This window comes from Aethalodelphis obliquidens, unplaced genomic scaffold, assembly GCF_003676395.1.
Source record: "Aethalodelphis obliquidens isolate GAN/ISIS:26980383/991018 unplaced genomic scaffold, ASM367639v1 scaffold6, whole genome shotgun sequence".
NCBI lineage: Eukaryota > Metazoa > Chordata > Mammalia > Artiodactyla > Delphinidae > Aethalodelphis > Aethalodelphis obliquidens.
Window position 1 is genome coordinate 74,107,623 of NW_020837950.1, and position 24,994 is coordinate 74,132,616.

The 24,994-nt window shown below is 40.4% G+C and overlaps 1 protein-coding gene across 10 annotated transcripts in view; it reads right to left on the reverse strand.

Moving 5' to 3' along the window:
• Positions 1-24,994, reverse strand: part of ADD1 (adducin 1) — a 75,102-nt gene extending 50,108 nt beyond the window's left edge. For 6 of the 10 annotated variants that reach the window (XM_027103867.1, XM_027103865.1, XM_027103863.1 and 3 more), the window contains exon 1: positions 24,868-24,989. The gene's annotated coding sequence lies outside the window, so the exon portion shown is untranslated. Of the gene's footprint in view, positions 1-24,867 lie in introns of all 10 variants that reach the window. The other 4 variants (XM_027103862.1, XM_027103869.1, XM_027103868.1 and 1 more) reach the window with 3 other exon arrangements.

The following is a 24,994-nucleotide window of genomic DNA, read 5'->3' on the forward strand; positions in this document are numbered from 1 at the left end:
TCAGATTTCAGGAGAGGAATCTGGGAGAAGTAATTTTATACATGGTGTCTCACAATTTAACAAATAACCACCACACCACAGGACGGTCTCCACTATAGTTACTATACTGATGCACATATTGAGTTACCCACGCCCAGAACAGCTACATGTAGAAAAAAAGTAGAATTCAACTTTATCCTCTGACAGCATCAACCACTTTCTCTATTTTAGATCCTTCATGATACTGTTATTGTCCTTCAATTACTTTACTATTTTTATTTTTTTAACTATATTTTTGCTGAACTAATGAAGACTTTCAAAATTTACGGTTTTATTGAAACAAAACTTTTCCTGAATTTCATTCCATGAGGGTGCTTACAATGTAAGGGTTTGAGTTGGATTTTTGCTTATTTTTCTGGGAAGGAGGAAGGGGGGAAACCTTGGCAGGGCTGTAAGTAAGGAAGATTAAAACACCACAAAAACAGACTTCCCTGGTGGCGCAGTGGTTAAGAATCCGCCTGCCAATGCAGGGAACACAGGTTCGAGCCCTGGTCCAGGAAGATTCCACATGCTGTGGAGCAACTAAGCCCGTGCACCACAACTACTGAGCCTGCGCTCTAGAGGCCACAAGCCACAACTACTGAGCCTGCGCTCTAGAGCCCGTGAGCCACAACTACTGAGCCTGCGCTCTAGAGCCCGTGACCCACAGCTACTGAGCCTGCGTGCCACAACTACTGCCCGCACGCCTAGAGCCTGTGCTCTGCAACAAGAGAAACCACTGCAATGAGAAGCCCGCGCGCCACAACGAAGAGTAGCCCCCGCTCGCCACAACTAGAGAAAAGCCCGCATGCAGCAACGAAGACCCAATGCAGCCAAAAATAAATAAATAAATAATAAAATAAAATGAAATCACAACAATTAGTCTAAGTAAAAATCTGCCAAAGGTAAATTTCTCTGAAAAGTAATCAGGTCAGCTGATGGAGACTGAAAACCCTTTATGCTATGAAATAATTATGAGCACACAAATTCTTAGATGGTCTCATTTTCACAAAAATAAAGATATACTATCAAGTGAAAAAAAGCAAGATACAGAGAATGATGTATTTATAGTACCACTTGGTGGGGAAAGGAGGGATAAGAAAAATACATTTGCTTGTATTTGCATAAAGAAATGTAGGAAGAATGTACAAGAAACTTAAAATGGTGGTTTATACTTGTAAGGAATGGGATCTGGGTGAATGGAGGACAGAGATGGCCAGGAGAGTCTTTACTGTTCATATATACTTTTTAAAAGTTAAATTTATAAAAATAAGAAAAATTTAAAAATAAAACACCATTAAGAACATAAATAAAATCATAAGCATCCTTGAAGGTATAAATGAACAGAGTACACAGTACCTTGTACTTCCAGCAGCATGATGACATCGAACATTTGTTTAAAGTTTAATATATATTCTGTTAAGTACTTTACTAGAGTGGCCCTATCCTGATTTTACAGGTGAGAAAATGTAGGCTCTAAGAGACTGTTTTACCCTAAGGCAGAGATAGTAAGTTAACCAAACTCTCAAGTTGAGTTAAGAATGTATAGGGTTAATGAGCCCCTCATAGTCAGTCCTCCAAAATGATTCTGTTCGTATCAGAAGCATTTACGGCTGAATATTTCCATAAATCAGTACCGGCTTTACTGTGCAGCCGCTACGTACTTCCATCTTACAAAAAGCAGTGGAGTTCCTGGCCTCTAAGCACAAGAGAGCACTTCATCCTATAAGGAATCAAGGGGATTTGATGCACTTCCCTTTGCACGTGAGGGTACGACAGGCAAGGTTTACTACTGAAGAACAGGGCACTTAGCACACTGGTCTCAAAGTCTGAAGCTATTAGGGGAACACACCATCCTGCTAATTCCAAGAGGCAGACCAGGTTTTCTGCCCTTCGTCGTCTGAGCATCTTACACTGCTGTCTGGTGCACAGGAGGTGCTCAATAAAAGTGTGATGAACTAAAGAGCTGCCAGCAGCAGAGCAGCCATGAGGACCCTTAGAGCCCTTCTGAGTCAGTGCTGTAAACATCTCCACTGTAGTTTAAATCTAACCCCTTCATTTGAAAAGTAGGAAAACTGATGGGACTTCCCTGGCAGTCCAGTGGGTAAGACTCCGCGCTTCCAATGCAGGGGGCGGGGGGGCGTTCGATCCTTGGTCAGGGAACTAGGATCCCACATGCCGCGTGGTGCAGCCAAAAATTAATTAATTAATTCATTAAATTTAATTAAATAAAATTAGGAAAACTGAGGTTTGGAGAAGGGAGAAGACGGCCCTGGGCACACAGGGAGTATAACAGGCAGAAAGCAGCAGCCTGGTGTGTCTGGAGTCAGGCTGAGGCCAAGTCTGATGTCCACTGCGCTGCTTACTACTGTGATCCTGAACTTCTGAAGTTGTTTAACTTCTCTCTGGACCGCAGTTTCCTCACCTATGAACGGGTGTTGTCATGGCAACCTTGAGGGTTATCGTAAGAATCAGAAATGCCATTTGAAGAGCATTCAGCTGAGTGTCTGGTAGACAGTGGACACACATTAAAGGGTGGCTATGATTCCTGGGCAAGGCTAGGGCCAAAGTGTCCTGGCCAGGCTTATGGACATTCCACAACACCAAACTGCTTCTTGCTAACATGGTTTTTATTGTTTGTGACAAATAATTAAAAATTTCTGATCTCTGTCACAACTGCAACTGGTTTCAAAAATATATTAAAACATATTTTCTAGGGCTTCCCTGGTGGCTCAGTGATTGAGAGTCCGCCTGCCGATGCAGGGGACGCGGGTTCGTGCCCCGGTCCGGGAAGATCCCACATGCCGCAGAGCAGCTGGGCCCGTGAGCCATGGCCGCTGAGCCTGTGCGTCCGGAGCCTGTGCTCCGCAACGGGGGAGGCCACAGCGGTGAGAGGCCCGCGTATTGCAAAAAAAAAAAAAAAAAATTTCTAGTATATATAATTTATTTCTCATTATCACTACCACCATAGAAATTTCCTATGTTAATATCGAAATAACTTCTGAAGCCTTTAAAAATTCCAAATGATATTTGAAGGGGAAAATTATGAAAGTCTTAAACCATATGAAAAAATGGCCAAAAACAAATTGAGACAAAGGAAAATCATGCCTCAAATTGCATATATTAGTTTTTTTTTTTTTTTTGCGGTACGCGGGCCTCCCACTGTTGTGGCCTCTCTGGACGCGCAGGCTCAGCGGCCATGGCTCACGGGCCCAGCCGCTCCGCGGCATGTGGGATCCTCCCGGACCCCGGCACGAACCCGCGTCCCCTGCATCGGCAGGCGGACTCTCAACCACTGCGCCACCAGGGAAGCCCCATATATTAGTTTTTACTTAATCAAAATGGCACCATTTCAACAAACATGACACTACTGAGGTAGAGGGGAGAATTCAAACTCTAAAAGGCTCCATCCACACTTGGGCCACAGACAGAGCGACAGATCCCACATAATTTTTCAAATGCAACTGAAGTAGAAGCCAAAGGATAACGTCATCAAATGCCTACTGCGCTCCTACCATGAAGCTAACACAGGCCAGGCACTGTTCTTCAATCTGGATGCTTGGGAGACGCAATGCACAGAACAAAGATTTCTGCCTTCAGGAAATGTATATGCTGGCAGAGGGGGCCAGGCAATAAACGTGCCCCATAAGTAAATCACATAGTGCCATGGAAGGGGACTGGGAAGACGCGGGGCGGGGGGGGGGTCAGTGGCAACATTAAGAAGGAAAGGCTCCCAGAGGTGACATCACAGGTGGCGAGGGTGAGAGGCACTCCAGCAGAGGGACAGCTAGAGCCAAGCCAGGAGTGAGGACTGGCTTCTGTTTGGAGTGGGAGAGGGGGACAAAACTAAATCCGTTTATCATCCTTTTCTTTAAGCACTGAGATATTTCAGTTATATTTTGGTAAATAAGCAAACAAAGATACAAGGAGGGCCACTCATACCTTACGTCCAAAACAGAACTCTTAATCTTCCCCCAGCCTAGTCTCCCTGCTTGGACTCAAACCCTTATAACTCATTCTCCATAAAAATATAATCAAATCAGGTCCTGCCCCTGCTTAATTCTTATCAAGGACTTGCCATAGTCCCCAGAGTAAAATCTGAAATCTTGATCACAGCCAGCAAGGACCTTCCCAGTTTGGCCTCCAGACACCTTTCTGCCTTGTTGTCCCAGATACACTAGCCTTCCTTTGGTCTGCAAACACACCCAGCTCCTTCCTGCCTCAGAGCCTTTAGACCATTCTCTGCCCAGAACAAACTTATTCCAGCTCCTTTGAGCGCACTACTCCTTATCGGTCAAGTTTCAGGTCAAATTTCACCTCCAAATTCTGAGACCAAATTTTGAGATTAGTTTCCCTTACTCCCCTATTTAGAGTAGCCCCCACTCCCAGCTCTCTCAAATCACCCTGGGTTTTCTTTCCCCTCAAGGATTTATCCCTACTTTCAGAGCACAGACTCTGGAGCCAGACTGTTTGAGTTCAAATTCCAGCTCAGCCATTTACTGGCTCTGTAAGCTTGGGAAAATGTCTTAACTCCCCTGGTCTCAGTTTCCACATCTGAAATAATGAGGCTAACAAATGTACCCCCTCAAACAGTTAATGAATGTAAAATGCTTAGAACCAGTGTCTGACACACTAACTACACACACTAAGTGTTAGTTATTAGTACTACCTTTAGAAATTCACCGTCTGTCTCCCCTAGTAGACTGTAACCCCCCAGAGGGCAGCAGACTCACCTGTCTCAGTCACTACTGTTTTCACAAGGCTAACCCCTAGAAGTCCCTCAATAAACACACACTAAGGACCAAATACACATCCAGGTCTCACATCTTGGACTGGCAATGCTAATCCAAGTTTGGATTCCAGAGGCATCTGACTAAGAAAAGCCATCACTTTGCCTCTTTCAATCACAACTGACGTACAACTGAAGAGACTCTGGGGGTACAAGCAGCTACTGAACAGACTCCAAATCCCAGTCTACCACTCACAAGGTGGTTCCAGACTGCACACCAACAATCTGTATATCAAATTGGGTTTTGTGTTTTGAGTTACCTGGGTATTATGTTTCCAAGAATTACGTCAATTCCCAAAGTTGGTACACAAAGCTGAAGGTGTATCTGTGTCTAGCTGACTGGTTTTGGAGACTCAAGCAAGTATAACTCCCAAAGGTCAGGAAGTAAGAAAAGGAGAATTCTAGACTTAACGGTACTAGAGTCAGGCCCAGAAAGACTGCAGAGACCCAGCTGAGGAAGTAGGAAGCACAGGTTGACCAGCCACATGTGAGTACAGAGAATTCTACGCAGATTTGATAAGGAAGAAAAAAGCCACTCTGCAATCTAGTTAAACACATCAGGAGGGACTAACAACATTAGCCTAAGATGAGAATGTTTTTACCTTGAATTCATACTTAGCTAAGCAATACTGTCACATCTAACCAGAACTTGATCCAGTTTTGAAATGAACAAATAATTCATTCTTTCCCAAATATAGTACACTGTGTGTCTAGGAAAATCTTGGCGCTTTGGCCTTGCAGCCTGACCTTCTGGGGTTAATACAGGAAAGAAATGGTCCATCTAGTCAAGTGTCCAACCCCAAGCCTCAAATGAATAATAATGCTTCATTTACTTAGGGGAGGTAATTCTCCGCTGGTGCCAAAGCCATGACATACTTCAAAATGATTTCCATACAGTTCAGAACACTTCTGAAAAACTACAGCATATCTTATCAAGCCAATAAAAATGCAAAGCACACTCTCAAATAACTGCAACAGCACGAATAAAATAAATATCCCCCAAAATGTGACCCTTTTAGAAAATCCTAGTTGCAGGACCTTGCCTAGAGTGGGAGCTCAAACAGCGGTTGCTAAACGAAACAGTGGAACATTGGAAAGGAAAGTTTACAGTGTAAGAAACCCTCCAAATGGGTTAGGATTAAATATAAAGTTTCACTTCCTTTTTGGCTCACATACTCTGAAAAGAAAGCAGAGGTATCAGAAAAATTTCCCTTTTTTGATGGATCGGAAGTGGCTGCTTTATTTGGTATTTCTCTGATTAGTAGGTAAGAATGAATGTTTTTTATATGTTTATTTACATCTGAAATTTCCACTAGGGTCTATTAATTTCTCTGTCTACCTATCTATCTATTGAAATCTTGATGTATTTATTCCTACAAATGTGAAAAAAATAGTATACCTACACTGACCTTTTATCATATTTGACATTCCCAGACTATTACCTTCTATAATTTTATTTTTCAATTAGCAAATATTTTAACATTTTACATATTTAGGTCTGCAGACCTTTTCCTTTGAATTCTTCTGCTTTTAAAGAGAAAGTTATCATTGCTTCCTAGGCACATGTCTAATAAAATGTTCCAAGAAAGTTTTAGGCATTACTCTGAAAAACATTTTACTTTGCTTTTTCTCTACAGTCTCTATAATTTTAAACATTTCTCCTGAATCCATCTGGAATTTATTTTGATGAATGTCTTCCAGTTATCTCATTGCCAATAATCCCTTCTCCCTGGAAACCTAGAGGTGTGTTTCTTCACCCCCCACCAGGCCCCACTGATGAACCTTCCAACTCTGCACCAGCAGCACCCCACTACTGCCTTGTCATCTACCCTATCACCTTTTCCACCTCAGTTTCCTCATTTGTAATAAAATACACTCAAGTCATGTTCCACGGTTGTTGGGACAATCAGAAATAATAAGTGTAAAATATCTAGCGCAATGTCTGGCACATAGTGGGTACCCTATAAACAGGAAATATTTTAATTATCTAGTATCTGATGAGGATGTAAAAGTAACATGCTAAAAAAAGTTCATTTTAAAAACTTCAAGAACATTAAGTTTAACCAACTAAAAGTTAAAAAACATCATTTTAATTAAAAATAACATTTTATAAACACTATCGTGTTCTATCAACACATGGAGCACAAATTAATAAGTGAAGTTTCTCACTCTAACTCAATCCCTAAACCAATACTGCACTGTAACTTACTGAAAGAGATTTGGGTGTGGTTTTGAAAACAACTCTGGGTGAGGCAACTAAAGATAAGTCAACCAAACATCTGTTCAACTGAACAAATTTAAGTGGACTTTAATGCACCCTATCCTGTTTATATTTCCAAAATATGTGAGATAACACTGGTACAGAAAGAATCTGGCTTGGGTCTTCATCAAAATTCCATTAGCCTCTCAATGCTAACTGATTAATAAATGTGCTCAATTCATATCTAGAGTTTAGACCCTAAAGCCAAGCTACCTGGGTTCTGATCCCAGTTTACCATTTACTAGCTATGTAACCTTAGGCACATGTTACCTCTCTCTATGCTTCAGTTTCTTCATCTGTCAATGGGAATGATATTATTAGCTACTTCCTTGGTCTAAGACTAAATGAGTTGGGACTTCCCTGGTGGTCCGGGTCTAAGACTCCACACTCCCAATGCAGGGGGCCTCGGTTCGAGCCCTGGTCAGGGAACTAGATCCCACATGCTGCAACTAAGAGCCTACATGCCGCAACAAAGATCCTGCATGCTGCAACGAAGACACGGCGCAGCCAAATAAATATTTTTAATAAATAAATAAAGTTTAAAAAAAGACTAAATGAGTTAATTTATGTCAAAAGTTTCAAACAATGCTTGGCACACAGTAAACAATAGAATAAATGGTAGTCATTATTATTATAAGCAGCAGCAGCATCTTTAAAGACTGACTGAAGCTCTTTCAAAAGAACCCTGGAAGAACATTCTATGACGGGCACTAATTAACTGTCTTCCGCAACGTGCACAGGGAACACACAGCCGCACCACTTTTTAGAGTTCCCTCTCACAGACTATATCACTGCTCTTTATTGTCAGTTTTTAATACAATTCCTAGACTGCAAGCTTACTGAGGCAGCAGCTATTACAATGCTTTACCTTCCAAAATTCCTAACACAATGCTCTGAACACAGATCTTAAATAATGCTTTTTAAATTAATATAACAGAAATAAAAAGCAGTAAGAAGAAACCTTGGAAGTATACATTTTTAGCACCAGAAAGAACTTGAGAAGCCACCTGATCATTTTACAGATGACAAAACTGAGCAAATGACTTTAGCCAAGTCTTATATGCTGGCCAACCTGTAGCCAGCTCCTTCCTGTACCAAGAACATCAACACCTCACTCACTCCACTGAACTCTAACTGTGCATTTTAGAATCACCTCATACTAAACATGCTTTTCTTAAGTTTTAAACCAATGCACAACCACTATTTCCATTACTAATAAATACCACTTGGAGATCTCAAGTAAGAAATATGTGAGGCCCTACCACTCAAATAAGATTTGCAAGTACGAAATACATAAAACCTCCAAGGGCTAAACAACAACTACAACAACAACAGCCAAAACCTTGAGACTAAAACTAGAACTCTGAATTGGAATCACTCACAGAAAGTGACATTACCAGAGGTCAAACAACAAAAATCTGCATTGGTAGAGGCAAAAAAGGAGGAGCTGACGAGCTGAACTCTGCAAGGGGATGGAACTGGTCTCAGGCTGAATAACCTTGGCTCACAGTAGAAGTAAATACAATCTTCTCAGGAAAAAACATCCTCAGTGTTGACTCCCCAGGTTCTTCCACAGGTTAAGATCAACCAAATAGAGGTCCAAGTCAAAAATTCAGTAAACCCAAAAACAATCTCCATGAGTGACAGGCACTGAAAAAAATAAATTATACGTCCAAGCCCTCAAAGACTTCAAATACTAGAATTATAACACAGAACACAGAAAACTATGTATGAAATGTTTAAAAAACAAATTAGTCATAAATACGACAAGTCACAGAGACTACCAAAAATGAGCAGGCAGAGCTGAAAAAGAAACCACAGAGAACTTTTAGAAATGAAATAATTTGAAAAAAAAAGTTTAATCAACTAATGAATTAGTAACAGCTTTGAGAGAGATTCCTGTTTACATACAGGAATCAATGAATTAAAAGACAGGTTTGAAAAAAATTATCCAGAAACCAGCACAGAGAGACAAGGAGATGCAAATTATGACAGAAAAGATATGAAGGACAGAATAAGAAAATCTACTACACATTTACTGAGTTACAAGCAGAGATAATAAAGAATAGAAAAGAGTCAGTATCCAGAGAGAATGGCTGACAATTTTACATAACTGAAAGACACGAATCGACAAATACCAAGCAAAATAAATAGCAATCCATGCCTCATAAATACTGTAACAGATCTTCAGAATAGCTAAGGCAAAAAATTTTTTTCTAAAAGCAGAGGAAGAGTGGCATGGACATATATACACTACCAAACGTAAAACAGTTAGCCAGTGGGAAGTAGCCACATAGCACAGGGAGATCAGCTAGGTTGTTTGTGACCACCTAGAGGGGTGGGATAGGAAGGGTGGGAGGGAGGGAGACACAAGAAGGAAGAGATATGGGAACATATGTATATGTATAACTGATTCACTTTGTTATAAAGCAGAAACTAACACACCATTGTAAAGCAATTATACTCCAATAAAGATGTTAATAAATAAATAAAAGCAGAGGAAAAAAAGACATCACCTACAAAGGAATTACAATTAGACTGTTGGCAAACCTGTAACAGAAACAACAAAAGTAGAGAAACTACTGAAAGGGAAATAACTGTCAATCTAGATTTCTATACCAAGCAAGCCTATCTTTCGAGAATGTATGTGAAATAAGGTCATTCCAGATAAACAAAAACAGAGGTACCTCCTACAGACCTATAGTAAAGGAGCTTTTTTTTTTTTTGCGGTACACAGGCCTCTCACTGTTGTGGCCTCTCCCGTTGCGGAGCACAGGCTCCGGACGCACAGGCTCAGCGGCCATGGCTCACGGGCCCAGCCGCTCCACGGCATGTGGGATCCTCCAAGACTGGGGCACGAACCCATGTCCCCTGCATCAGCAGGCGGACTCTCAACCACTGCGCCACCAGGGAAGCCCAGGAGCTTTTAAAGAAGAAAAAATGATCCCAGGAAGAAAATCAGAAATGCAATAAGCATTGTGAGTAAAGAAAACGGGAAAGTAAATCTAAAAATGTTTTTGAAAAACATAGTGATGATGCTGTCCAATTTATGAGGCTAAAAAAAAAAAGGCTAGACTAAAATACTGGATCAGAGTAGCATGTAACTTGATCATTGAGTTTAATTGGAATTAAAGTATTTTAACATCTTTGTTTTCTCTTGTAGTGGAATATGAAATTAATTTCACTTTGTTAAATATGCATGGTAAAACTTCAAGGGCAACCACTAAAAGAACATAATAGAGTATGTAATTTCCAAACCAAACAAAGGGAGTACATAATGAAAAACAAACAAAACTACTTGGTTGTTCAAAAAGGCAAGAATGCAGGGAAAAAAATTACAAATAGAAGACAAATTGTAAGATGACAGAAGAAGTACAAATTTATCAGAATCACAATAAATGTAAATGTATTATGCCAGTTAAAAGCCAGACATAATACCCATTGTAGTAGGCTGAAGGATGGTCACCAAAGAAATCAGTCCTAATCCCTGGAACCTGTAAATGTTACTTTACATTGCAAAGATTGTGGAAATGTGATTAAGGTATTGGGAATGGTGAGATTATCCTGGATTATCTGGGTGGACCCTAAATGCAATCACCAGTATCCTTACAAAAAGGAGGCAGAGGGAGATTTGGCTACACAGACATAAAAGAGGACAATTTGATCAGGGACACAAAGATTGGAGTGATGCAGCTATAGCCAAAGAATACTGGCAGCCGTAGGAGTCAAGGAACAAATTCTCTCCTCTAGAAGGTCTAGAGGAAGCATGTTCCCTCCAACACAGATTTTGGCTCAGTGATTCTGATTTTGGACTTCTGGCCTCCAGAACTGTGAGAGAAGAATTTCTCTTGTTTTAAGGCACCAAGTTTGTGGTAATTTGTTATAGCAGCCACAAAAAAGCTAACATCCCCATAAAACGTAAGAACAGAACATAGAAAGTTTGAAAGCTAATGGATGAAAATAGGTATACCACGCAAACAACAACAAAAAAAAGCTGGAGTATCTATATTAATGTGAGACAATAAAGACCATGGAAAATAAAAGCATTACTTTAGAATGTAAGTGCTATCCTAAGTAACGAAAAAATATTTCAATTCAACAGGAAGATACATATATATGCCTATTAAAATGGTGTCAACACATATGAAGCAAAAACTATAAAAACTCAGAGAAAAATTGACAAATCTACCATCATAATGGATAGATTAACCCATAATGGGTAGATTAACACCAAAACATTGCTCAATTATTAAAACAGGCAAAGCAGTCAAAAAATTAGCAAATAGTAAATAGAAAAAAAAAGAATAATGTAATCAAAAGATCATTATAAGTATAGAGAACCTTGCACCTCCCTGCTTTCCAAAACAATTAAATTTTATGGGAGTTCCCTGGTGGTCTAGTGGTTAGGATTCAGCACCTTCACGGCTGTGGCCCAGAAATGAATGGGGAACTGAGACCCTGCAAGCTGTGAGGCATGGCCAAAAAATAAAAAATAAAAGCACAAACCACATGCTCCTTCACGGGAAAAAAAACATACATCACATACGATGTAACTCATGTTTATCTATTCTTGCAACTATCATTCAGCCTTGATTTTTACTGAGAATAAAGATGATGTCATGGGGGACTTCCCTGGTGGTCCAGTGGTTAAGAATCCCTCTTGCAATGCAGGGGACGCCAGTTCAATCCCTGGTTGGGGAACTAAGATCCCACATGCTGCGGGGCGACTAAGCCCACGTGCCACAACTACTGAGCTCGTGTGCCACAACAAGAGAGCCCACACGCTGCAATGAAAGATCCTATGTGCCGTGACTAAGACCCAATGCAGCCAAAAAATAAATATTAAAAAAAAAGAAAGGCAATATACCCAAAACTGGATTTTTCCTTTTTGCCTTTAAAAAAAAAAAAAAGATGATGTCATGGCTGTTTTCACAGCGCAATAAATCTGGGGTCAAGAGCTGAAATAACGTACAAGTAACTCATTTTATGAAAAAGGTACTGGCAACCTGCCATAGTTGTAGTCAGCAAAATCCGCACTATTTTCATGAGGATTCTACTTCACCCTAGTGCATCACAAAGCAATCAAAACGAAAACTATCCACCAAGAAAAAGTAAAATATACTTTAAAACTGCTAGTTTGATTTTTATAAAATAGAAATGGTAAAAATAACTGTGAGTGAGTGATATGAAACATCTCAGTGATCTGGACACCTCTAACAGAGATCTACCTCGTGTCCCTACAGAGAAGGCCCTAGCAGGAGTTCCTGTGTACTCATCCTCATGGGCTTCCTCTCTGTCTGACCTGAAGAGCCAAGAGCCCTTGAAGTGGGACCTGTGTTCTTGTTATGTTTGATTCCCAATGCCCAGTGCAATGCCTGGCACACTAAAGGCCTTTTAAAAGTTCAGTGAATTAATAAATCTCCTAAATGTGACTACTGTCATTTACAAACTAGAGACAAAGAAAATTCATACTATTATCGCTTGATGAAATGCTGGAAAAGAAATGTTTCCCTGAAGAAATTCCCTGCTTTCCAAAACAATTAGTCAAACACCCTATGCAGAAAACGGAGCACATTCAATATTCCAGACATCCTGGGTCAGAGACATTCCCAGTGGTTACATTGTCAGTGTACGTTGTGCTTCAGTTCCTGAGGACGATTCTCAGAATAAACTGAGATAGAGAGTATCTGGATGGAGGGGTCATCTAGTTCCCCTAAAGATGGACGGACTACCTTCACATCTCTCCTACTGAAGTAGACACTCAGTCTTAAAAGGAGTTCATTCTATGAGACTCAAGAATCATTTCTAGGGCTTTCCTGGTGGCGCAGTGGTTGAGAGTCCGCCTGCCGATGCAGGGGACACAGGTTCATGCCCCAGTCCGGGAAGATCCCACATGCCGCGGAGCGGCTGGGCCCGTGAGCCATGGCTGCTGAGCCTGCGCGTCCGGAGCCTGTGCTCCGCAGCGGGAGAGGCCACAGCAGTGAGAGGCCCGCGTACCGCAAAAAAGAAAAAAAAAAAAAAAAGAATCATTTCTACCCTCCCTTCTTGCCTGAAGCTCTATACAATAATAACCTGATTAATGGTATCACCTGGGAACAAGGTTGGCCTATTAACTAAAACATTTTCTAATCTTGGAAAGCATGGCTTAACCACAAAGTTCTTGCTAAGCTGCAAATACATACAGCTGTAACAAAACAAAAATATCTCTGCACATAGCTTTATTAAAAAAAAAAGAGTGGGAGTAGCTAGTAAACAGGACTCTTTATTGCCTTTCTGTGCCTTTCCCACTTAACATCTGCTTCTCCCTGGTCTATACACTGGAAAAGGAGGAAAGGAGAGGAAACGCACACTGACAGCATACCTATGTACCACATGCATTCAAAAGTTCTCTCACTGTGGCCTCACAACACTTCTAGTTAGACAAGACTGTTACTATTACTACTTCTGTTTCAACCAAAGAAAAAAATGAGTTCAGAGAATTTCACCAGCTTGATCCAGGGCTACACAGTTTGAGTGGCAAATTGCATCCAGACACTATATCCCTAATACCCAGCACTATACCAAATAGCTGAAAAAGTTTACAACAGTAAAAATCTGGAAACTAATACCTATCAATACAGCAGTGATTAAACAAATTGTATTGTTACGACGAAATACCTGAGACTATTAAAGAGAACGAAATAGATTTATCTGTGCTGCTACGGAGTATTCGCCAAGATGTATTAAGGAGGAGTAAAATCAATATCATTATGCGTAACAATTTATTTTTTAAAGGAGGTATAGGTACACACCACCACTCTGGCTGTGTGCTCTTGGACAAGTTATAATACTTAACCCGTCTCACAGCTCCCTCATCTGCAAAATGGGACAACAACAATACTTCCCATGGAGTGCTCAGTAAAAATTAACTGTGGCTATTATTAAACTTCATGATTTAATTATGACACTACTAATAATAACAATAATTTTGTCATTATTACATGGGCTCCACCAAAACAATCAATGTCATATCTACACTACCCAGCGCCAGGCCTTACCCAAGTATAGGGAAACGGGCAAACAGCACATGCTCTGCTTCCCCATCGAGTTCACAGCCCACGAGGGTTTTCTTTTCCAGATGTCTAGCCTACATGGCCTGCCCCCACCAACAGGCAACAAGAAACCATGTACAGTGAGACGGGTCTCTGCTGCCCAGATGCCTTCCCCCAAATGCACACAGATTCGATCTCTGATCAAACATCACCTCCTTAGAGAAGCCTACCTCCCTCCCCAATCTGGAACAGATCCTTGCTGCCACCATTCTCCATTCCCTTATCCTGTTCCCTTAACCAGTTACATGGTCTTCACAGCAGTTGTTACTATCTGACATTACAGTATTTCTTCATTACATAACCTCTCTTTCTAGAATATAAGTTCCCAAGAAAGGAAAATGTGTCTCATTCCCTGCTCTGTTCAGTGCCCAGAATAGTACCCAGAGTACAGTAGGTGCTCAATAACTATAGGTGAAGAGATGGGACTGCAAGTTAATGAAAGCTACAGAATGGAAAACATGCTTGCAAAATAACATTTTAAAAATTACTGTCATTTTATCCTGGCAGACTACGTTCTCAAGACACTATTCAGTTAAAAGTTAAGTGACTTCCCTGGTGGCGCAGTGGTTAAGAATCCGCCTGCCAATGCAGGGGACACGGGTTCAATCCCTGGCCCGGGAAGATCCCACATTCCGCGGAGCAACTAAGCCCATGCACCACAACTACTGAGCCCGCGCTCTAGAGCCCATGCTCTGCAACGAGAGAAGCCACAACAATGAGAAGCCCACGCACTGCAACAAACAGTAGCCCCTGCTTGCCTCAACTAGAGAAAGCCCATGAGCAGCAACGAAGACCCAATACAGCCAAAAATAAAAACAAATTAATTAATTTAAAAATAAGTGTCCTCCACACTCCAGTCCTACTGTATTTAAAAATGCTATTCTTCTCCTATGTAGCTTAAATTCATACAAAATCATGTCAAAATATGCTCAACACTTTGAAGCTAACAGATATCAAAGACAATATTATACATTAGTCATAACACTTGTTTAAAAAGGTACTTCTGGAATAAATAAAGCTCAAAGGGCAAAACTGAGTTAAACTTGCTTCCCTTCATTCCTTCCAACTCAAGTTTCCTGCATGTAGGTCAGAACAAGCATTAACTATTAAACAGTTTTGTTAAAGTTTAACATTATGCTATGTTAAGATAACCTAAATATTTTAAGGAGCCATGTGTTAACCAGCAAGCACTGAACAAACTAAGCAAGTATTAGCATGTTTAATCTGTCTGCTACTTAACCAAATCTTAGATTCAATTTTTAAAACCTCAGATGATAGAAAATTCAAAAAAAGACATCCCTTTTACTTGCCAAAATAACTTGCCAAAGCATGGGGGGAAATAAAAAACAAAAGGATAAATATGATTCAAGGTAAAGTGCTGTTGTTGTTGTTTCACTAACTTTAGATTCTCAAGGAAGCTAGGAATTTAATATATTAAAAAGAAAAAGAAAATGTTGCCATTCACCATCTCCAACGCAGGAAAAATTCTAAAGTCCTACTGCTAACATAACAGAACAAAGCTTAAGAACGTTTATAGGAAGAAATAATGATTCAGAACCCAACAATGTAAAATTTACGATGTCTGAAATCCAATAAAAACTTACCCAACAAGCAGAGAAGCAGGAAAATATGACCCATATTGAAGAGATAAATCAATCAAACCAACCCAGGACTGAAAGAGGAGTTAAAATTAGTGGACAAGGCCACTAAAACAGTTAGTACAACTGTATTACATATGTTCAAAATCTCAAGTAGAGAGATGAAAACTATAAATATGATATGAATTGGACTTCTGAAGATGAAGGCTACACCATGTAAGATGAAAAATTACATTGAACAAGATCAATGATAGATTAAACATTGTAGAAGAGAGAGTAGTGAATATAAAGACAGAGCAACAAAAGACAACCAGAACAAAACATAAAGAGAAAAGACAAATAAATGAACAGAGCATCCGTGAGCTGTGGGGCGACTTTAAATGGTCTAACATGAATGGGACTGGAGTCCTCAAAGGCAACATGGAGAAGGAAACGTGAAAAAATAATGGCCAAAATTTTCTCAAGTTTGACAAACACTATAAACCCACAGATCCAAGAAAGCAACTCAATGAACCCCAAGCACAAGAAACATGAAAAAAACTACTGAATACAAAAGCACATCAAAATACTATAAAATTGCTCAAAACCAGTGATAGGGAAAATCTTAAAAGCAGCTAAAGAAAAACACATGTTATGTAGAAGAACAAACATAAGGATGACAGCAGACTGCTTGTAGGAGGTGATGCAAGCAAGAAGACAGTGAAGGGCTTCCCTGGTGGCGCAGTGGTTAAGAATCCACCCGCCAATGCAGGGGACATGGGTTCGAGCCCTGATCCGCGAAGATCCTACATGCCGCGGAGCAACTAAGCCCGTGCACCACAACTATTGAGCCTGTGCTCTAGAGCCTGTGAGCCACAACTACTGAGCTCATGTGCCACAACTACTGAAGCCCACATGCCTAGAGCCCGTGCTCTGCAGCAAGAGAAGCCACCACAATGAAAAGCCCACACACTGCAGCGAAGAGTAGCCCCCCGCTCGCCGCAACTAGAGAAAGCCCACGCACAGCAACAAAGACCCCAACACAGCCAAAAAATAAATAAATTTATTAAAAAAACAAAAAACAGACAGTGAAGCAACATCTTTAAAGTAAAACTAAAAGATTTTACCCCAAGGTTTTGAGCTTCCAGACCTTTGGCTCAAATCTACAATTTTGTGTAGTAAGCTTCTGTGGCAACGGTACCTCTGAATTACAAGCATTACATTTTCTCAAACAGTATCATCTCATTTGGCAAGATGAGCTACAATATGCATAGCATCTGCTTTTTCAGTACAATGTTTCACACGCAAAAGGCATGAGATAAATAATTGTTGGGGGTGAATTTAAGAGAAGTTACTGCACCATCAGCAATGGTTCCTCTCTCCTTTTTGCCCCCAAGTATATTCTAAATATGTGATAATAAATCACACACTTGAGCAGCACCTATCACTTACAAAGTACTTTTTCATTTACTCATCATACAAATTCTTTGAAGTAGTTAAGGAAGGTATTATCATCACTGCACAAATGGGGAAACTGAAGTTCAGAAAAAGGGAAGTGATGTGCCCAAGGATAAGAGGTGGAGGAAGTGATGGAGGTAAGGATAGGAAAGGGGCTTTGCCATTTCTTGGGTTCTTCCTCTGGGCCAGGTTTAATGCTAGCTTAAGATTAATTTGGCAAAATTTACAGCAATATGGATGGACCTAGAGATTATCATACTAAGTGAAGTAAGTCAGACAAAGACAAATATATGATATCACTTATATGTGGAATCTAAAAAGATGATACAAATGAACTTATTTACAAAACAGAAACAAACTCACAGACTGCAAAAACAAACTTAGGGTTACCAAAAGGGGAAGGTCGGGGGAGGGATAAATTAGGAGTTTGGAATTAACATATACACTACCATATATAAAATAGATAATCAACAAGGACCTACTGTGGCACAAGGAACTCTACTCAATATTCTGTAATAGCCTATATGGAAAAAGAATCTGAAAAAAAAGGATATATGTATATGTGTAACTGAATCACTTTGCTGTACACCTGATACTAACACAATATTGTAAATCAACTATACTCCAAAATAAAATAAAAATTAAATTAAAAAATATTAATTTGGCAAAGAAAGTTATACAGCTAGGTGTAACCAGGTGTTTCTAACTCCAAGTAGCTGTTACTATGGAACCACAGCTGAAATACATTAAAGGACAAACATGAAATATAAAAATTCATTCTGGGATAGAACTAGAATAATGAAGTTGAAAATTCTACTCAAAGAAGAGTAAAGAAGATTTCTTGAAGAATGAACAGTCTTTATTTCATTTATTATAATGGACAAAGCCCCCAGTGATAGCCCTGCAACCAATACCACGTGGCATCTCAGGACAGTATTTCTCCTACATAGTTCCTTACTGTAGACCAAAGCAGGATGCAACGAAAGAAAGTCCACTGGCAGACAAAACAATTAAGTCCAGGAGGCAGATGTCTAGTTTGATCTAATGATAAAACTTAAACTCCGGGCAGAAACCAGCAAATGATGCCCCGCCTGAAGCCAAATCCAGCCCACTGCCTGTTCTTAAAAGGGTCACAAGCTTTGATTTTTAAAGGCTAAAAAAAATTGTATGAAACATAAATATATGATAGACGAAAATCAATTCAAATTTCAGCAACCATAAATAAGGTTTTATGGGACAGTCATGCTCATTCACTTACATATCATCTATGGCTGCTTTCATGCAACAACAGCAGAGCTGAGTAGTTGCAACAGAGATCATACAGCCCTCAAAGCCTAAAATATTTATTATCTGGCCCTTTACAGAAAGTCTGTTAACCCCTGCTTTAAGGGAACAGATGAACCTTTAATAATTTGCCATGAACATTATTTCTCACAAATAAGCTCTTAAAAAATTAGGGCTTCCCTGGTGGCACAGTGGTTAAGAATCCGCCTGCCAATGCAGGATACACGGGTTCAAACCCTCGTCTGGGAAGATCCCACATGCCACAGAGCAACTAAGCCTGTGCGCCACAACTGCTGAACCCACGCTCTAAAGCCCGTGAACCGCAACTACTGAGACCAGGAGCCACAACTACTGAAGCCCATGCACCCAGAGCCCGTGCTCCGCCACAAGACAAGCCATCGCAATGAGAAGTCCGCGCACTACGACGAAGAGTAGCCCCTGCCTGCTGCGACTAGAGAAAGTCCACGCACAGCATCAAAGACCCAATGCAGCCAAAAATAAATAAATAAATTTATAAAAAAGAAAAAAATGCCATTATCAGACAAGATATTTGTGTTGAATGTTCATTAAAAAGCAGTCATATCTTCTTGAATAAAGTATGGTACAACCACATAAAGGAGCACAATGCAACTGGAAGAAGGAATGAGAAATATGTCTATATTATAGTCTGGCATGGATGCCAAATGGTAAGTGAAAAAAAGCCTCGTGGGATTAGGGAAATGCACATCAAAACTACATCAAGATACCACCTCACACCCATTAGGATGATTATTATGGCTACTATCAATAAAAAGAAAACAAATGTTGGCAAGGATGTGAAAAAACTGGAGCCCTTCTGCTCTACTAGTGGGAATGTAAAATGGTACAGCCACTGTGGAAACCAGTACAGTGGTTCTCCCAAATTTTTTAAGCAGAATTACCATATGATCCAGCAATTCCACTCCGGGGTATATATCCCAAAGAACTGAAAGTAGGGTTTCAAAGAGATATCTGTACATCCATGTTTAGAGCAGCAGTATTCACAATAGCTGAAATGTGGAAGCAACCCAACTGTCTACTGAGGGATGAATGAATAAACAAAATGTGGTATTTACATACAATGGAATGTTATTCAGCCTTAAAAAGGAAGAAAATCCTGATACATTCTATAACATGGATGAACCTCGAGAACATTATGATAAATGAAATAAGTCAAACAGAGAAAGACAAATACCGTATGGTCCCACTTATACATGGAATCTAAAAACAAAACAAGACAAAAAGCAATTCCTTAGTCGGTATTTTATAATAACTATAAATGGAGTATAACCTTTAAAAATTATTTATCACTATCTATAACTTATATAATATTGTACATCAAATTACTTCAATTAAAAAAAAGAAAAAAGATCAAAAAAAAGCAATTCCTAAACATTGAAAGCAAAATAAAAAACGAACACTATGCATCCAGTGGTGGCAAAATCATGGAGTAACTATTCAAAGTGACTTTAAAACACGGTAATTTGACTACATATTCCAAATAAGGATGCAAAAAAACCTCTTAAATACTTTATATCAGTTGGTGGTAGTGTTCATATTACTCTTCTGATACTGAAATATGTACAGCGTGGGATAAAACAATGAGTAATTAGAATCAAGATGTTTGTCTTAGAAGAAAAAAAATTAGAATCAAGATGTTTGTCTTAGAAGAAAAAAAAAAATCAAGATGTTTGTCTTGTACAGGTGCAAGATTAAGAAGGTTAAATAGAATTCTGTCCTCTTGCTTTACAACTAGAAGTATCAGTAATCCATGATGTGTGCACTGAAAAGACCTAGAAACAATGATCAACTTAGTAGCAATGAACAACTCCAGGGCACAGATTGTGATTACTAAATACTATTTTTTCATTAAAAGAAACCAAGGCCCATTGGAGAAATGATGATTCCAGGGCTGGGACAGAAAATGTACAAGGTGAGCCTGGTGCAGTTTGTCATACCAGAAAGAAGAGCAATCAAAGACCATTAAGAGTTGTGTCTAAAGGATTTAGGAGCCGATTTGAACAGATTCCTATTGGACAACGACGGAACAAGTTGAGCCTCAATAAGGGTCTACAATGAATTGAACCATATCAAATACGTTTAAATCCATGAGTTCACAAGAACACAAATACATATACACAATTCATTGGCTATTTTGGGGGGACACCAACTCATTATTTTGAAAACTAATAAAAAATGGAGCAGAATTAAGCATTTATCTTGCCTTTCCTTAAAGAGTTATAATTCAAGATAACCAAATTACGAAGGAGGGGAAATTACTCTTTATAGAAATATTCAGCTAATCAATGATGAAGTTATATAATTAAATTATCAACATTTTTTAATGCCTCATGAAATAATGACTCTAAACATTGAGCATCAAGGGCTCCTAACAAGAAGAAAGACTACTTACAGCAACATGGATGTACCTAGAGATTATCATACTAAGTGAAATAAGCCAGACAGAGAAAGACGTATGATATCATATATCACACATATTACAGCATATGATATCACTTTAGTGAAATCTAAAAAAATGATACAAATGAACTTATTTACAAAACAGAAAGAGACTCACAGACTGAGAAAACAAACTTATGGTTACCGAAGGGGAAAGGGGGCTGGGGTAAGATAAATTAGGAATTTGGGATTAACAGATAGTACTATGCATAAAGTAGATAAACAAGTGCCTACTGGATAGCACAGGGATCTATATTCAGTATCTTGTAATAACCTATATTGGAAAAGAATCTGAAAAGTACATGTGAATCACTTTGATGTACACCTGAAACACTGTAAATCAACTATATTCAATTAAAAAAAAAAGACTACTAATCCTTACCTGCCTACTAACCTATGAAGTCTTCTTGCCAAAAATAAATCAAACCTGAATCTGACTACTCCTTCAGCTCTAACTAAATTAGATTACATTTACAGCAAATTCTGTGTAAACTACAGAAGAATAAAATCCAGACTGTGTGTAATTCCACAGGACAAACCACCAATTTCAGCAACAAATAAATTACAAGAGATAACAAAAGATGGAGGAGCCTATGGATTAAAATAAGCCACAATGTATGAATAGCATTTGGATCCTGATTCAGACTGTTAAAATCAAGAAAATTTCAACACTAGTTGGATATTTGAAGGTAATAAGGAATTCTGTGATAGTGATATCTGTATTTATCTTTTTAAAAAGATGTATATAGGGCTTCCCTGGTGGCACAGTGGTTGAGAGTCCACCTGCCGATGCAGGGGACACGGGTTCGTGCCCCGGTCTGGGAAGATCCCACATGCGACGGAGCGGCTGGGCCCATGAGCCATGGCCGCTGAGCCTGCGTGTCTGGAGCCCGTGCTCCGCAACAGAAGAGGTCACAACAGTGAGAAGCGCGCGTACCGCAAAAAAAAAAAAAAAAAAAAAAGTATATAGATATACATACAGAAATACTTAATGGCTAAAATGATATGACATCTGGGTTTGGGGGTACAGATAAAGCAAAACTGGCCATGAGTTAATAACTGCTGAAGCTGGATGAGGGTAAAGAGACGTTTACTATACTAGTCTCTCTACATGTGTGGGAAGAATTAAACATGTAAAAATAAATGAACAAGTCCACATACTCAGCAATAAAAAGGAACAAAATTGGGTCATTTGTAGAGACACAGATGGATCCAGAGACAGTCATACAGAGTGAAGTCAGAAAAAGAAAAACAAATATCGTATATTAACGCATATATATGGAACCTAGAAAAATAGTACAGATGAACCGGTTTGCAGGGCAGAAACAGAAACACAGAAGTAGAGAACAAACGTATGGACACCAAGGGGGGAAAGTGATGGGGCTGGTGTGATGAATTGGGAGATTGGGATTGACATGTATACACTAATAAGTATAAAACAGATAACTAATAAGAACCTGCTGTATAAAAAAATAAATACAATAAAACTCAAAAATTCAAAATAAATAAATAAATAAACAAGTCCAGTTAAACTCTAAGTTTCACATAATAAAAATGTCTTTTTTATATTAACTGTCAAACTGTTAAAAAATTATGATGATCAATAAAATTTTAACACTGGCTGGATATTTGATTATTTTTAATTTTTTTAAAGTATCTTTTAAAGCATTTCAGTATTTTCTGATTCAATACAAGGACTACTTGAAAGAACTAACTAAAAACTAATAACCGATCTAAAGAAACAGTTTTTATAGTAAAATCAATAACAAAAAACTGAATACCAAACAAAACCTTACCAATATCGGATAGCATCAAAGAGTTAAAGGAGAAACGGTGAGGAGTATAAATTATATTTTAGAAAGGAAACTATCCCACCTTTTGGAGACTGGGTGGAATTTAGATTCCTGTCATTCAGTGAGCCTCTGTAACTAAAACCACACAAGCAGTAAAACAAATCATACCATTTGTCCTGCTGTAACCCACGTCAAACCTCTGAAAAGGGCTTCCCTGGTGGCGCAGTGGTTGAGAGTCCGCCTGCCAATGCAGGAGACACGGGTTCGTGCCCCGGTCCGGGAAGATCCCACATGCCGCGGAGTGGCTGGGCCCGTGAGCCATGGCCGCTGAGCCTGCGCGTCCGGAGCCTGTGCTCCGCAATGGGAGAGGCCCGCGTACCGCAAAAACAAAAACAAAAACAAAACAAAACAAAACTCTGAAAAGCAGTTGGGACTGCCAAAACCATCCACTTCTCTAAATAACAACTTTACTATGGAATATTACTCAGCCATAAAAAGAAACGAAACTGAGTTATTTGTAGTGAGGTGGATGGACCTAGAGTCTGTCATACAGAGTGAAGTAAGTCAGAAGAGAAAAACAAATACCATATGCTGACACATATATATGGAATCTAAAAAAAAAAAAAAAAAATGGTCATGAAGAACCTAGGGGCAAGACGGGAAGACGCAGACCTACTGCGTCTTCTGCGAATGGACTGGAACAGATCTGCAAATGGACTGGGAACAAAGTGAGAGAGTGGCACGTACATATATACACTCCCAAATGTAAGACGGCTAGTGGGAAGCAGCCGCATAGCACAGGGAGATCAGCTCGGTGCTTTGTGACCACCTAGAGGGGTGGGATAGGGAGGGTGGGAGGGAGACGCAAGAGGGAGGGGATATGGGGATATATGTTTACATATAGCTGATTCACTTTGTTATACAGCAGAAACTAAAACACCATTGTAAAGTAATTATACTTCAATAAAGATGCTAAAAAGAAAAACCAACTTTACTATTCTAGTTTAACCCACAGTCAGAATACTAAGATTCTGGATTTTAAAAAGTAATTTACACGTGGGCTGGCACCTGCCCATTAACTAAAGACTGCAGCTATTACAATCCCACCCTCATACAATTCACCCTCTTTGCCTGGGATGCCCTCCCCTCTTTGGTGCCTGCTGAACCCCAGCTCACTGACTCCGACTCGTTTTCACTGGGGGCTTCTACTGATGTGTTCAGCAAAGAGGACAGCAGCCTACTTCCTATCCCCATTAAGATTTAACCAATTTTTCACCCGCAAAAAAACCTTTCTGTAACAACTTATCAGCACTGCACACCACTCTCAGCTATGTTTTTGGTTCTTGGGGATAGGACAAATTGCTTTATGTCATTTAGGCATAAAATCATATGGTCACACCACCAGCCGTTGGAGGTTAACCAAAATACTTACTTTAAGGTAAGACTGCATGAAGTGAACACAAACACCTGGTAAATATCTTGAGCCATGAATTACAAGAGCAAAAATAAAAGTAATTGCTAAAGGCAGAGACCCTCTGACACCCCCCCCCCGCCCCACTAAAACAAACGAAAAAGAAAGGAAGGAAGGAGAGGGCGAGATGACCAACAGCTCCTTCTCTAATAAAGTTGCAGGACAACCCTATTACCATCCGTAGGCAGATATGGCTTTTGTTTGGGCAGAAGCTGTCGTTTTTTCAAAAACACGAGAGCAGACGGGCAGAACCCGGATGCCCGCGTCTGTCTGCGCCTGTGCTCGAACCCTGGAGCCGTCAGCCCTCCGGGCCACTGACCCGGCGGCCGCGAGCACCGCGCTGACCCAACGTCCGGCCCGGATCCTCCTTTCCCACACGGGCGCCCGAAGCCCACCACCCAGTCCACCGACGAGCTGCCCAGGCGCTCCCACAGACTAGCCCGTGCGACGAAGGGTCTGCAGGGCGTCGGCCCCTCTGCGCCAGTCAAGGCCGACGGTCGAACGACGGGGACCCCACCCCCGCCCGCCCAGGACAGACCCCCGGGGCCGCCTCCACTCTCCGCGCCGCCGCCACAGGCGCCGCCGCCACAGGCCCCGCCGCCCGGCCTGGAGCCCCGGGCCTGCCGCCGTCCCGCACACGGGCCTCACCTCAGAGTCGAATCGCGGGCAGCGGACAGGCTACCAGCTCTGAGCGCAGCCGCCGCCCGTCGCTCCGGCTCCGCCCCCTGTCCGCCGCGCGTACCCTGCCGGCTGCCCCCACCGGCCTGCCCGGCCT